This window comes from Osmia lignaria, chromosome 13 (assembly GCF_051020975.1).
Source record: "Osmia lignaria lignaria isolate PbOS001 chromosome 13, iyOsmLign1, whole genome shotgun sequence".
In the NCBI taxonomy this organism is placed as follows: domain Eukaryota; kingdom Metazoa; phylum Arthropoda; class Insecta; order Hymenoptera; family Megachilidae; genus Osmia; species Osmia lignaria.
Genome location: NC_135044.1, coordinates 6,909,885 through 6,925,511, shown reverse-complemented (window position 1 = coordinate 6,925,511; position 15,627 = coordinate 6,909,885). Strand labels below are relative to the sequence as shown.

Below are 15,627 nucleotides of genomic sequence, written 5' to 3'. Positions count from 1 at the left end.
ACAATTTCAGTCGAAATTTGAATCATACAGAATGACGTATCTAACTTCTGAGATGTCTAACTAAAATAATTAACAGCTATCGAATATTCCAAATTTCTTTAATGAAATATTTCACCCTTGAATTTAAAATATTTTAACATTGTACTGCGATACTCATTTATTACTTGATCTGAAGAAAAAAAATGGCTGAATAAATTTTCAATTTTCACGCTCACATTTCTAGATTTTTCATCCTTTGATAGCATAATCATTGGGTCGCGTTTGCATGTGCCCGGTAGACTTCAAAATAATCTTATCAAATTCTCCCCTGGTATGCAGTCGAACCGAGGGTTCGAGCTCGATTCCTTTTTATTCGAATCACGAACCAAATCAAAACCGAAAGACGAAGAAAAGAAAATAATAATCCTCTTTCCGATTCCCGTAGAGGTTTCGCGAAGTGCTTCGTTTCCTTCAACTATTTTGCTATAACCAGTATAGAGACCAGCCATGGAAGTTGTTATTCGATAAAGTAGGATTGAAAAGTAAGCAAACGCTTGAAATGCAATAGAATTTCAATTGCTTTAAGGATTTATCATTTCCAAAATTATTTCTGAAAATGGAATAACGTTAATAAAGTAAACGCATGATTTTCAAACGATAAAAACCTTGAGGAATTAAAATTAAAATTAGGGCTCTCTCCATGGTCCGCTGTATTAGGGTTAATAAAGAAAGGCAAGGCTAAAAACCCTTAGAGTAATTACCCATATAATAAAAGGACCGAAGTAGTAATTAAATTAATAAAAATTTTCCTGAGAAATTAACTTTCTCGGCTAATACCACTTTTCTTGCGAACCGAGAATGTGATATTTTAAGTAATGTCATTTTGAAGAGTGTTCGGGTCTGTTGTCTAGTATGCACAGCGAACTGTGTACCAATGCAAGTATGGTACTACTCGACAGGCTAAAAGCTTCAAAAAGGGAAAAGACTTTCGCGATTTTCTTTTATTAAGAAGCTGCCGCCTTGGATACAACGATTTACAGTCTCTTCTCTCTCTTCTTCGCCACTCTGCCGGATGAAGAGACTCGAGAGACGATCTTCTCCCTTTTCCTCTCGCCTCTCTGATGCTTACTTCCTCTCTAGTATCTTACTTCTTTTCGCGAGAGACCTTAATCATGCCTGGAAAGCCACGAAACGTAGTGCACGTAATACACATAGAACGTTATGACGGATCGTTGTAGTGTTATATTCTTCTTTTACGTAATCATTACTCTTCGCTCTACCTCGAAGAACACGAAGAGAAATTTTGTAATTGGTCCACACGTCTTTGATCTAACTTTGATCCAGTTAACTCGTTCGAGTACAGTTTCATATTTTTTAATTAAATTAATTTACCATTTATTTCTATATTTCATCGTTTATTTATTAAGTAAGCGAAGACACTTCTTCGAAATTAAATCAATATTCTAATGAATAATAAATTGTTATTCTGAAAAATAATCAATATTCTATAAATCTTAAATTCTTTTCTGTGTATTTCGTTCCATTTCCGATCAAATTAAATTGAAACTATTGAAATATGCATATTTCTATTCGAATTTAAATAGACTAAAGTCTTTGCACCAAGTTTAGTTCTTCAGATACACGTGTCTCTATAGGATGGGTCGATTATGATACCATAAATTGTCGCGGTAAATCAATATGAAGCAGAAAGCTAAACACAAACCGCGTGATTTCGATAGAAACTTCATGTGATTCTGGAAGAAGTTCAACGCGCTATTAATAAACATTCCCTACGATATTTCTGTATAGAGATAACGATATCTCTTCAAAAATAGTCAGATATCACATTCATGTCACTTTTAATACTGTTACGTTTCTTATGACTTTAATAAATTCCTCTCTAATAAGGTTAAGACTAACGTTGTTCATTTGTAAGATACCAAATAGATAAGATAATTGTGAATCTCGATTTAGAACTCAATTAGAAGGAAACCATATTGTCAGTATTTAACTACACTAATTAAATGCAAATATTAAATTTCTTCTCCTGAAAAATTTTTTTAAAATTATTACAATATTAATTTCAAACAATGATATAATAATAATACACAATAGTCAAAACTTGCACTTATTTATTGTTTCATTTTGATAAAGATACATGTGAATTTTTAAAAAAACTGCATAGCTTCAGAAATAGTTACGAATATTACTGGCAGGTGTATCGGTAACAGTAAATATGGCTATGCGGTTATCTGAGATAACCAATTTAACATAGCAGTCGTAAACTCCATCGTGACATTTAACATAGAAAAAGTAATACGCCACGTGGAACATCGTCGAAGGTAGCCGTGCTATTCCAATTTCAAGCTGGCAAGAGCATCTAAACACGCTATGCTTTCATACCTAGAGTTATCAATTCCCGGGCGGCGTACACCGTTATATATTTCATTCTTCCGGGTATAAGAGATCGATCCGCATTGTCGGTATCGCTGTTGTGTTGCTTGCTACCCCTCGTTGCTGTTAACATCCACGTCAACGTTGTCGGCCTCGGTACGTTGCTTGCCTATCTTGCGCTAACGGTGCACGAGTGACGATACCAGGACGATCAACTAGAATTTCGACGGGATGAATAGGTTTTGCATAAATGCTGATTTCATAGGAATTTCAAAATCTTCCATTGTGATTATCCTGTAACCGGTATCAATCTTCTGAATGCAAAACGTCTGGTTAATGGTTAATGGTAACAAACAATAGAATTCTATTGGGTCATTAAATGAAACTTTCATGAGAGAAAAGTGTTGCTAAATGGCACTTGTGGCATATTAATTTGAAGATTAAGGTTTAATAAAAATTACCACTTACATGCCCCGTTGCTATCTTTATTAAAAAATAGAAAATTCTGAATTATAAAAATCAATCGAGCTCATTTCGAAATAAAAGTTCTAACATTATTTCATGACAGAAAAGTATTATAAAATTGCACTTATTATATGTCAATTTAAAGCTTTAGGTTTGAGGATTAAAAAATAAAGCCACGAAGTGGATTAGAAAAGAATTTGTTTTCTTGCTTTAATGAAAAATTAATTCACAAGGACTTTAAAGCTTCGAAATGAATGGCTTTTGAAATTATCGCACAGGGTTGTTGTAGTTTAAATTAAATAGTTTCTACGTAATATCTTAATCACGCGATTCAGAATATTTCATACATGCTGCACGCGTGCTTCGTCAGGGCTTGCACGAATATAACATCGAGGGCAATTTGTCGATCGCAATATTGCATACACAGCAAACTAGCTACGAATATTTAATATCAGTTTAATATTAAAGCACGCAGTGAATGTTACATATCTATTATAAAGACCTAGAAAACATTATAATCCATTAAATCACTCGTTGAAACGTTCGGTGTACCATGGTATTTCAAACATAATGTTTTATTCCTCAAAATAAACTTTTTGATCTATTTGCAAATATTTTATCACTGGTGCACAAAATAATTATTTTCTAAATTATTTCTTGAATACAACTATATATTGGAAAGTTTTTTTCCTAATTTCCTTAAAATTTTGTAAATTTGACTAAATAATTGAGGAGCAAGGGAATATGTATGTTCACCTACCAAAAGATAAAGCCGATTATAGTTCTTGTACTTTGAACTTGTTACCAAATTATTACATCGTAAACTAACTTTAGTAGTCCATAAATAATATTTTACCATAAAGTTACTGTTAAACAACAAATTATACAAAATTCAGTATACCAAATTCAGGTTGTTAAATAAAAAATAAAAAAAAACAAGGGGTGAACTATAATCGATTAGAAGTTCAATCAGATATTTTAAAAATTTTCACGCATGGAAATTTCTGGCAGTTTCGTGTTACTGAACATCGAGGCAACCAAATTTTCAATACGTTTGCGCGGCATTTAAAATATTTTGCACTTTTTAATATTTTATTTCGTATAAAAAAATAAACGAAAAATGGATGCGCAACGCGACCAATAACTTTACAATATAATATGGCATATTTGGAATATTGAGTTACTGATACGGGAAATAGTAGTTTATAATGAAAATTCCGTTGAAAATTATTTTCTTGGAATAGAAGGTAAAAATTAAATACATCAAATTTTCAAACACATCAAAATGATAAATGTTAAATTTTTTATTTTATATTACTGAAATTGTTAAAGTGCCTTTGTTGATTTTCATCGAATCAAAATCATATACGAAAAATTCCATTTTTCTAACTATGTATGTATAACATTATTTCACAAATGGAGATGTGGTCTTCGTTATTTGAATTATTGCTAAACACACACGCGTGTAAACGATCGCGTATACGTAACGATGGATTTATTACTGTGATATGATATCTTACTATTTATTGTTATTGATTTATCACTGGGAGAACGATAGAATTCCCATTGCCCGGCAATTTGCTCGATTCGATTGCCATTGAAAATGTTTGGAAGGTACTCAAATTATCCATTTATCAGCCATCATCACCTTTCACGATTTACAAGCAGAAATTTTAAATAAAATCAAATTTTTCATTTGTTGAAATCTTTTTATTAAAAGTATGAAAAATGTTGAAACTCTTGAGGGGTCCTAATTCGACAGGTGAATATTGCAGACTGTCAGTCAAAAATATTGAATTTATAATCAAATTCGATGACTATATTCACAGGTTGAACCTGAAAGTGAAAACACTGGATAGAGAGTATGGGTATGAAATTCATGGAAATTGGATCGAAAGGAAAGCTCCAGACAATAAAAAAACAACGAAAAAATATCGATGAATAAATTTTAATAGTGTATCAAATTTCTCTCGCCTATTGCATATGAAAAAACAACTGTAAGTAATAGAGTAAGTAAACAATTAATGAAAGATTCTATGTTACGAGGAAAAAATAGCAGAAAGGTGAATAAACTTTTCATATGAAGAATGAATTTCTTATGCGTAGGAAAGACAAGCGTTCCTGAAAGATTAAGCGATTGTTTAGGATATAACGAACCGTTTCGAGTGAAATGTACGTCCAAATGAATTCTAGAAACGCCGCTGGAATTTTGAGCGTAAGAAGGTGAATACGTGACGAGAGTGTAGGATCTTTGTGATGAGTTTAAAAGCGTGGTGAAATCGAAGGTCGAATTCACCTGAATTTTAGTCAACTATAAAATTCGATGAATCAGAATTGAGTGGGATTACAATATAAAAATGATGATTTTTTGCAATTTAAATAATTTTTATTTTCATTCATTTATCATGTAACAAAAATCTGAATAAAATGATTGAGAATACAGTATGTAATAGATCACGGTGCATCGTCGATTGGAACGTTCGAACGGCGGACCATGAAGAGAGGCCCGATTTTAATAGCCAAACTACCAGTATCCGAACGATCCGAAGTATTTGAATGTCTTGCGAATAGCCGAATTTAATTATCTCCATTAGCATTATCAGTGCAGAATACCAGACTTTCGTGGAGACGTAGCTTTAATCCGACACAAGGTCGGCAACAAAAGCAGTGCGGCTCTTCTAGGTTCGCCGTGATACGTTTGGCACAAGTGGAACACCGACGTCACACTCGGTGCACGCTGGGATAATAATAACAATTATCGGGAAACGAATGTAGAAACGGTGCAGAAGGCAAGTCGACTCGAAGATAATCGTTTCGAAATGTTCCCAGGCTGTGTACGTGTGTTCCGTCGGCCGCCTGAAAGGAATGAGAATGAAACAAAAGAGACGTGGCAGCGGAGCGTGGATTACGCGTCTCACGTTCCTCAGTTATACCAGACGTGAGTATACTGTCACGGTTGCTTGTTGTATTCCATCTGGTCAATTTCGAAGACCTAGCGTCACACGGTAACGAGGACACCTCCAGGAATGATCGATACCATGGCCAATGCATCGACGTACCTTTAGCCTATTGCATCCTCCTTCACTGACCAATCCAATCTTCGTTCAGACCATTCGCGATTAATCCACTTGACCATTGTTTTCTGAATTTCCAAGTACCTACGTCAAATTTTAGGTGTCCATAAAAGGGTTGAACAGTATTTTTATACTGTTTTCGTGTACTGTATTTCACATTATTTTTATTTTCTAAATTGAACACTGTAAAAACATATACGTATTGAGAATGAAATATCAACAGTGACGTTCAGCAGAAGAATACTCGCACGTAAATTTCTCAGACAGTCCTCTTATGTCGTAATCTTTATTCCTTATGTAAGAATGTGAACTATTTCATAAGCACGTGTGTGTTTCCCCTTCACTCGTAGAGGAGAAACGTATCTTGCTGGAATTTTTAATCGATCCTAGTTTCCAGCTATGAATTGCACATAAAATTCAGGATGCAATAAGAAAATTTCAATATCTCTAAATTTCATAATCCCACTCTAATTCCTTTCGCTACCTCAGAAAAACCGATGTCTTCTCCCGGTTCTTTCTAAGAGAATTTAGGTATTCCATCGTAATTCAACGAAAGAGAAAGACTACATTTTCCTGGAAGTACACATTTAAGACGAGCTCGTTTGTTGAGGTTCGCGTATATATACACACGTTAGTCTGTTATTCAAATGCTCGCATTGCCGTCGACGTGTCTCGTTCATTCGGTGCCGCGAATAACACCGTTCTATCCCTTACTTACCATTCATATTGTATCAGGATTACACGGCCACGTCGGGGAACACCGGTCCGTACAATAAGGTACGGCCACCGAGAGATCAGATGCGAGCCGGTCTAATTGCAATTCCGAATATTCAGAAGCGAAACCGAAGCTGGCCAACCAATTGGATTGTCACGTTCGTGAAGGCTTCTGTTCCCAGTAAAGAACAAACTCACCTTCCTGGTATCGCGTTCGAAAAGTGCCACCATGGATGGCACAGCTTGAGACGTCTGCATATGAGTGACTCCATTGTTCCCTTATGTACACACTAGGGTGGACTGACCTGTCTTGTTTAAAGGACGGTCGAGGATGAGGATGGGCAGCAGTGCAATCAAGACAGTGTCGTATATTGAGATGATTAAGACTTTGAAGGTACACCTTTACGTGACAGTAAATTGCAACCCTTTAATTAAGAAAATATTCACATTTCAGATGTTTGAACTCTGTCATCTTTTCAATGGTCAATTTGATGAAAATTTCATGACAGAAAAGTATCACGAAATGGTACTTATATATGATATCAAATTGAAGCTTAAGGTTTGATAGAGTTTCATAAAGTTTGATGAAGTATCTTCGAGTTTCATATACCCTTAATATTCTTAATAGAAAATTGGACAGTGAATTGGTTAGCATGAAAGCTGCAACACGTATCTTGCTAAGATATCACAAAATATTCCTTATGGTCAATACAGAGCCACTCTTGTAGCTAACCATGAAACCTCTCTTCTACCGAACTACCATCCGGAGAAATCTGTAGCAGCTCGAGTGGCCGTGTAAGATGGTGGCGGCGGTAACCGATGGTATCAAGGGGTTAGTTTCGCATAGTTATATGCAAAGGGTGTAGCAAGACTGGGAAAAGACGTAGGGTGGTGTACAGGGTAGGGCGAATAAAATATGTATAGACGTCGTTGGTTGTAGCGAAGCTTTAGCCACGGGTTCGAAGGTAAGAACTTTCGAGCCGTGGGTTCCTTCGGCGAACGAGCGGAAGGGGTTGAAGCACATTGGGCGAGTTTCGAACTCTTAACTGGAAGAGGCCTGCGATCGAGCGGCCGCGAAAAGGAGTTTCGTACGCGAAACTCGCTAGACCGGAAACATCGATCGCGTATTCCGCAACGCGAGAAAAACGTTTACCAGCGCGTGCAGTGGCGGCTCATTTCGACACGCGTCGCGTACCGACGAGTTTAAAGCGCTCGCAACTTTCAACGAGGCTGCTGTGTTGACAAAGTCGTGGGTGCGCGCAATTCTGCTTCGGATTAACGAAAAGACACGCTCCTTGCTTCGTCGTTTTCATATTTTAATCTATAGGGTGCATCAAAATAGGCGCGCAGTTTGCGTCAAGATAATAGTACAAGGTTTCTCAAAAATCCCTTCGTTTTACTTTCATCTTCTCTTCAAACTCCACGACGAAATTTTATGTGCTCCTCAAATATCTCTACTCTGCTCGATCAATTTTCCAATTATCGTAGGAGATCGAAGAAAAACTCTCTCTTTCACGAGAATCGCATAGCTGCACGAGCTACGAGATGTTTCAAAAATGATGCGAACCGTGAGAGCTATAACTTTTACAATATTAATTTCAACGTAAAGTCATACAGAAATTGGATATAAAGTGTAACTCTAATATTTTTTTCAAATTATCATGAAGTAGGTACTCGAAAAAAGTTGCGCGCTGCGAAATTGAAAGCTCTTCAAGTTAAAAATTATTTTCTTTTAAAGTTTAATCGAGATAAATGTTCGCATCGAAATAACGCTACAAAATGAAAAAAAATTCGCGATCCTTCACTTTTTCTATCGAGTGCAGAGCCTCTCCACGCGAATTCATGCGATTCGAAAAAAATCCTAGCACAGGTAAAAAATCATAATTAAATTTGAATCTATCGCAGAACGGAAGCCTGCAATTTCGTTCGATCTGTTTCGAGGAGCTCGTATCGAATACGTCGATCTCGTCCATTCGTTTTCGACGATAATTTCCATTCGAGCGTGTACCAGCGATAACCCTATTCCTCTTCGGACCTCGGCTCCCATTCTCCTTTCTTTCACGGTGATTTGACCGGGAACGGATACGCAGCCTGGTCCTCGACTGCAATTCAATTATCCATTCGACGATAGCTTTCCCGATCTCTCTTTTCTTCCTTCTCTTGAACAACCTTAACGACACACGTTCGAACCATCGGAGAACGGAGGAACGAACGAGACTTATTTCTGGCGAAATCTCTGGTCCAGCCAGAGACTCGCGCGGAATTGAGTGGCGGTGTAGAAAACGAAGGATGGAGAAAGAAAAAAGGGATGTGGATCCATTACGTGGAATCTTTTTACACCAAGGAAGTCAATTAACACGAATACGAATCTTCCATGCTTGCTTTTATTTTGCATTCAAAAATGGGTTAAGACGTTTAAAAAAAGAAAAGTCTTAACCTAATTAGCTGAGATTTTAAAAATGAGGAATGAATTTTTTCCACAAATATTTCCACAAATTTTATATATCGATACATCATAAAATAATAACAAAAACTCCGTTTAATTCGGTTTTCATTTAAGAATTAATGATAATATTTATGTAAAATCATGAATTTATGCGAGTGGCTTTAATAATTTGATGTTGGGTGTCGTCATAGAGAACGTTGGCCATTAATCTGGAAATTCGCTTCGCGCTTTCACACGTATCGATCCGCTTAGCCTTATTCAAAGTTCATTAGAAGATTAGACTGACGCTTCGAGTCTCAATCGAGGTAACGAACAATCGCGTGACTTTGTAAACACGCTCTGGAAGCCGGGTAGTCCGACAATTTTCCTTACACCGTCAACCCGTTTCCAAGCGGATTTTCCCTTGTGCCGCAGAAATTTATCGTCCCTTCACGCGTCAACGTAAATCGTGCTTCAATGACCCAAAATAAACTTTGCCCGGAGAGCAGCGACCGCTCGGTTGGTGTCCACCGCATTGGGGCCATAATTTAACGCCGACCGATATCGCTAACCAAGGAACCGGTCAAAATTGCATTCTAACGATAACACGGAAATTTCAAAACTTTTCATCCATTCCTCCGCTATTAGTAAGTTCGATAAATTAATTTTCGACGGTGGAAATGACGAATCGTTGAAAAAGTGTACATCAGACGCAAGGAGATTTCGGTGGATAATTGTCGCAGCCAATCGAGCGTCACCACTTTGAGAGCACGGCGCAAATTATTCCGACTTAACTACTTGGATTCAGGATCACACAATGGAAGCAACTGGTCTTGATCGTTAAGCATACAGATGAACTACCTCGCGCAAGATTTCCCGCGTTTCGTCTGTTCGTTCCACGAACAAAGAACGTTCCTCGGATTCAGCATCGTTTCCTTCCTCGCTCTAAAAGAGAATTCTCGGCTGACGTACAATTTACATCGAAATCCATTTTGCATTTCGCGTCTTGTCGCTGGTGAAGAGACACCGATACTAATGGTCGATCCACCGAACACAAGAGGGAAGTCCCTGGTGGAGTTTGATAAAAAAAAAAGGGAAAAGATAGAAAAGAAAAGGGAAACACGATGTAAAAGGCACGCTTCTGCGGAACTTTCCCCAGAGACGAGGACACGCTCGCCATTACATGTTTCAGACGTAACGTCGTTTTGCTCTTTGGCCTTTCTTTTCTCTCTCAGCATGCAATTTTCTGCGTCCGTCGGAATTTTACGACCGCGGTGTTGTTACGACGGTAATACGCTGTTTTTCTTCCATGTTTTTCCGTTTTTTCTTTTTTACCTTTTAAGAATAAGGAGGAGAGGGAAGTAAAGAGCGACGCGGGTCTCGTTGAAAATAGAGGCGGGCGATAATTACGAGTCGGTTGAGGTGCGTGGAAAACCCTGGTTGAAGTATCATTCGTTTTGCTGCCTGTTAATGCGCGTCGATACACTTTTATTCCGAGAAAATACGAGAGAAATGTTGTGTAAGTCGTTCGCGTTAGTCCCCCTTAGCTGTTGATTATTGCTGCTGGGATTCTTAAAATTGTTACAGTCCAAAATTCTCAGCCACCTTAATTAACAACGCTGAAAAAAGTAATCTACTTCTTGCCACGCAAGCAAAAACCTTGTAGTCGTGGCACGATCAGGAATATCAAGATTCCACGGATTAAGTTTTATTTAAATTATTCTGAAGATTTTAGGGTTTGGTATTGCAAACGTTCGAAATTTACATAAAATGGACTTTGGTTGGTATCCGCTTGCCAAGTACGGCTTAGACTTTGTAAGTTTCAAAGTATACTGTTGGTAATGTTAAAAACTTGTCACTAGTAAATTCTCATTCGTGTGTAAATGAAAAAGTTTTCAAAGCAGATTTTTTGAATCGAACGTACGGGTCATTTCTTTTCAGATTTATATTCTATATTCTATTCGGGCTTAAAATAATTTTGATTGACATATCGTGTGTTGCCAGTCGACATTTTTAAGCCAACGATCTTGTCGTGGAATTTATATTGCAAAATCAATGACAAATTGTCAATCAATGAGATTTATTTAAATGTAGAAAGTATTCGATTTTAGAATCTCCTGTCAGCAGTATTTCCAATTAAATTGATTTTTACGTTTTTTAAAATTTATTGCTGTCACTCGACAGATTCTACAAGAATATAAAAAATTGGTACGTACTAAAAATGTGCAGCGACCGCTTTTATATATATTTTTTATTCATAAGAGGAAGCCATGATGATGATTTAATTTTTGCTTTTCAATCCGATGATTGCGTTTTTAAAGCAACGCCATCCCTTGATCCTTCAATTCATTTCATTCAATTCGTTTGCAGAGGACGTTCATGTTTTTCACTTTGTAAAATAAAATTTTTCATGGGAACATTCGTTTAAATTCTGTTTGATTAAAAATAAAAAGAATAAGAAGCAAAGCATATTAGCACGAATGATTGGAAAAGTTTAATTTTACACCGCTATGCATTTCGTTTTTCTTAAATTTTTAAAAACGCCGGTATCGAATCTTTTATTTTTCGTTTTATATTTTATTTCTGGAATCAGAAACGTATTCTACCTTTACAGTTAGACAATTTTCAGCATAGTTAAAGGCTTGTCGCTCGTTTGCAGTGAAAAGTAGGAAAGGTTTAACTGAAGAACGAGTGAAAAATGTTCTCCTTGTTAAAATACAGTGAAGGGGTTTTGTGTAAGAACCTTTAAAACAATGAGGTCATATTTTTGTAACAGTTTTATATTTTAATCACTCTGCCCTTAATTTCTTTTCCTAGCACTGAAATTTCAGGAAAAGAAACATTTAACTGTTTGAAAGAATTTTTTATAAAAAGATGTTGATGGTCATTAAACTTTTAAGCGTGTCAACAGCTTATAGTAATTGCAGATATGCATGTTTTTCACTCGCAGTAAAAGCAGGCTTCTCTAGAAAAAATAAGAAATGGTGAACACCAAGACTTTCTAGTGTACAAATTGTTTGTTTCGTAATTTAAAAAAATTTTTTTCACAATGAAAATATATTATTGCGTGCAATCAACCAATACATATTTGTTTGAATATGTGAGAAAACAAATAGATACTGCTGTTATTTAAAATATTGTTAAAAATTGAAACATTTTTAATATTGACAAAAAGAAACATTGAAAACAAATAGCTGCAATAATGATTATACAAATTATTTTTTGTTATTAAACATTGCTGAATGTGATATTGATAACATTGACAATATGGAGATGAAAATTTCCATTATTTTTCTTCATCAATTATTGACAAACCTTTTACTGTTTAAATTCTGTATCTTATTTCAACAATTGGCATTCAAAAAATTAATGAAATTCCATAAATTGGGATAATATTTTTCCCTACGAATGTTGAGGAAAAACAGAAGCCGGCGTACGATGTTTGTTTAAAAAAGGTGGATTCAAACGACAGAGATCAGAAAGAAAAACAGCAGCTATGAAATAAAAAAATAACAAAGGGAACGGTTAAACAAAAATCTGATAATCCCGTAGAAAGGAACACAAAAATAAATAAAGAGAAACAGAAAGGACATGAAGCGGTAGAAAATGGAAAATGTGTGTGTTTTTTTGATCAAAGATTTTGCATTGTAAATGCAATGAATAAGCTTCAGTGTTTTATGTAATAGAAAAAGTGAACAATCCAAGTACGTTAAAAAGTATTTTAATTACAAAATATTCAATTTTTCGTATTTTACATTTCAGTCATAGGAGAAACCTTTCGATGGTAAATAACATCAAACATTTTTTAATAAATAGAAAGATTTCGTGATATAGGATGATAAAGTAGACCTAATAAACGGTGAAGCTGATTAATCGTTGATAGCGTGATGCATAAAAGCCTCTTCTTTCTCTCTTCAATTCTGTATCCTTCTTTCGTGTCGATGCCAGGATAAGAGGGAAAACAGGATGCGCTTTAATTTTCGTAGGAAAAAAAAATTAATTTCTCGAGTAGTTGCCAAAGCTGAGGCTACTTCTGTGCAGGTGATTTATGAGTCTTCTATTAAAATGATTTATCGCACTTGGGAATTGTCCGCTTTATCGTGGATACGTCCAGCATATCTTGAAATTAATCTTAATATTATGCCTCCTGTTACGTATGTGTACACTATCCAAAAAGTTTTATCACAGATTCGTTTAGAAAATTTAATATCAAATTATTTTGAACCATTAAGCTGGAAGTGAATATTTATAAAATGATCTGATTTATTTATAGGTAATTAATAAAATTTTATATTTTTTTCTTTTTTAAATTAATGTTACATAACAAAATAATAATTAGACCAGTCCTTCTTGAAAAGATAGTTGATTATGTTATCTTTGTACATTTAATAACAGGAGGTAGAGTTACTAAAAAGTCGTTTATCGGACAGCCTGTTGAAATCGATTAAATCACTTCGCAATGTCTTGGAAAATTTTCTTAGAAACTTAATAGAAGGTTACGTAATGAAAGTAGCTAAAGCTCGTTTCAAGTTGAACCAGTGTTCGGGCTACCAGGGAAAAATGAATAATGAATTTTATGGAACTCATCCGATTCTTGTTATTGTAATTCACGTTCGCGCAAGTAATTTGAAATTTTAGTTCAAATTACCCTGATCTAGTTACAGTTTGCCGTGACAGCAAAAGGACCAATGGAAACTTCCACTTCCGGGTATTACGATGGAAATGGTAGAAGTAGGATAGTAGAAAATGGTCGATTTTAAAACTGAACGGGAAAGAACGATCCTAAAAGTCTTTCTAACCGTTCTATGTTATAATAATAAGAATATTTTATCGCAAATATTTGGGAAACTAAGCTTGTTACCTAAGAATCAAAAATAAAAATGATAAAACTATTTTACTCATGCATTTGAAAGGCACAAAGCAGTGCACACTTTTATTCTAATTTATGGTGCGGGATATTTGCAACCGTAGAGATCTAAGTTATCTCCCGTAGGGACACTTGATTTGCTTTCAAGTGATTTCTAAGTTGAGACAGAGTGAAGACGATACCACGTAACAGTAATAAAACAGATCTTAATCTTTACAACGTCGATAAAACCAACTGAATAAAAGTCCTCCATTTCAGTAAGAAAGATCAAGATGGCCTTAAATAAAGATTGATTTTAATTGAAAATTAAAGGATTCGTATCCTATTTAAAAAGGAAGAAAGAAAATTTCTTGATCTTAAAATTTTCAAAAATCACAAGACAAAGGTTAATTCCATTTTACTCGACGTAATATCAGTGTAAAGGCAACTAAGTATAAATTTGATCCCTGATATTGTCTCTGTATTTATGTTTCCTCCTCATTGACATGGGCGAAGGGTAACCGTATACTAGACTGCAAGGTACAACGATCTTAGTCTATGCACGACGGCTAATTTAATTGATCATCCACTGTTAGGTGAAGATCTCGTTTCAGGGTCACGTAACAAAGGAGACGGAGCAGTTATTGCATCGAAGGAAACATCCTCCGGTATCAAAGGCGGGGACGATCTTCAGGCCGTGTTCTTTGCCCTGTGTACGCGGTTTCTATAAAAGACGATGACACTTCAATTGGCGAGATGGTTGCGGTTATTGAATTTCTCGGTATTCCTTGTCTCCTTGCACCAGATGCTTCCGTTCCTTTCCGGGCAGACTCGTTGAAACGGTCTTGTTGCTGCCAATTATCGCCAAGGATACGTCACATTTCCGAATCGAATATCCGATCCTTGCAATTCGATGCTCTTCCATGCGATTATGTTTCTTTTGTCGTCCTGATACCTCTGATTTCTGGTATTATTTCCAGCGATGGATAAAATTTAAAAAAAAAAAGAAAAATATTTCAAATTTTGTTTTAAAATAAAACCCTTTTTAATAATATTTAATATTACTGAAAATTAAAACCACTTTCAGAAAAATACAAAGGGGGATGCTCGTAAGGGTGGCAGGGGGTTGGCACGACACTTTCGACGTTGATACAAGGACGTTTTATCTTTCTGTGTTCTCTGAATGTTTACCTTAGGGATATTTTTCTACTGGAATTTGATATCATGGGAATTAGTCTGGTTGGTGTTGTTCTTTGATGAACGTGGATGAATCACTTGGTTGTGACAAAGGCACGCACCCTTAATTGCACACGCCACATTGTTGGCGCCTTGTAGGCGTTCAGACACTTTATTTATTAATTGAGTTTTCCTTAAGTGGAAAACGTGTAAATAAATCTTATAAAATCGAGCCTTGTTGTCTTAATTAAGTAAGACAAGATTATGGAATGTGGAACAAGGAGAATTTTTCTCTCTTCTTCGTGACCCCTTTTAGCCCAGATTCATTGAAAACTGTCGTCTGAAATAACTTTGGTTTTAAAAGAACATTTTTAATGAAATACACCTCGTGCGAAAAGCTCTGTCTAACGTACATGATTAAGGTTAATCCGTTTTCTTATGTTTCTTTTTTAAACTGTCGCTTGTAACAATTTATCAATTTAGCATTTAGAAAAGTGTTAGAAATTTAATTGAAATATCGATTTAAATAAAAAGAATGGTTTTTCTTGGTCGAA

At 35.7% G+C, this 15,627-nt stretch overlaps 1 protein-coding gene across 2 annotated transcripts in view; it reads left to right on the top strand.

Annotated features, from left to right (window-relative positions):
* Fur2 (furin-like protease 2) overlaps positions 1 to 15,627 on the top strand; it is a 210,733-nt gene that overhangs the window by 103,873 nt on the left and 91,233 nt on the right. The gene's annotated exons all lie outside the window — the stretch shown is intronic.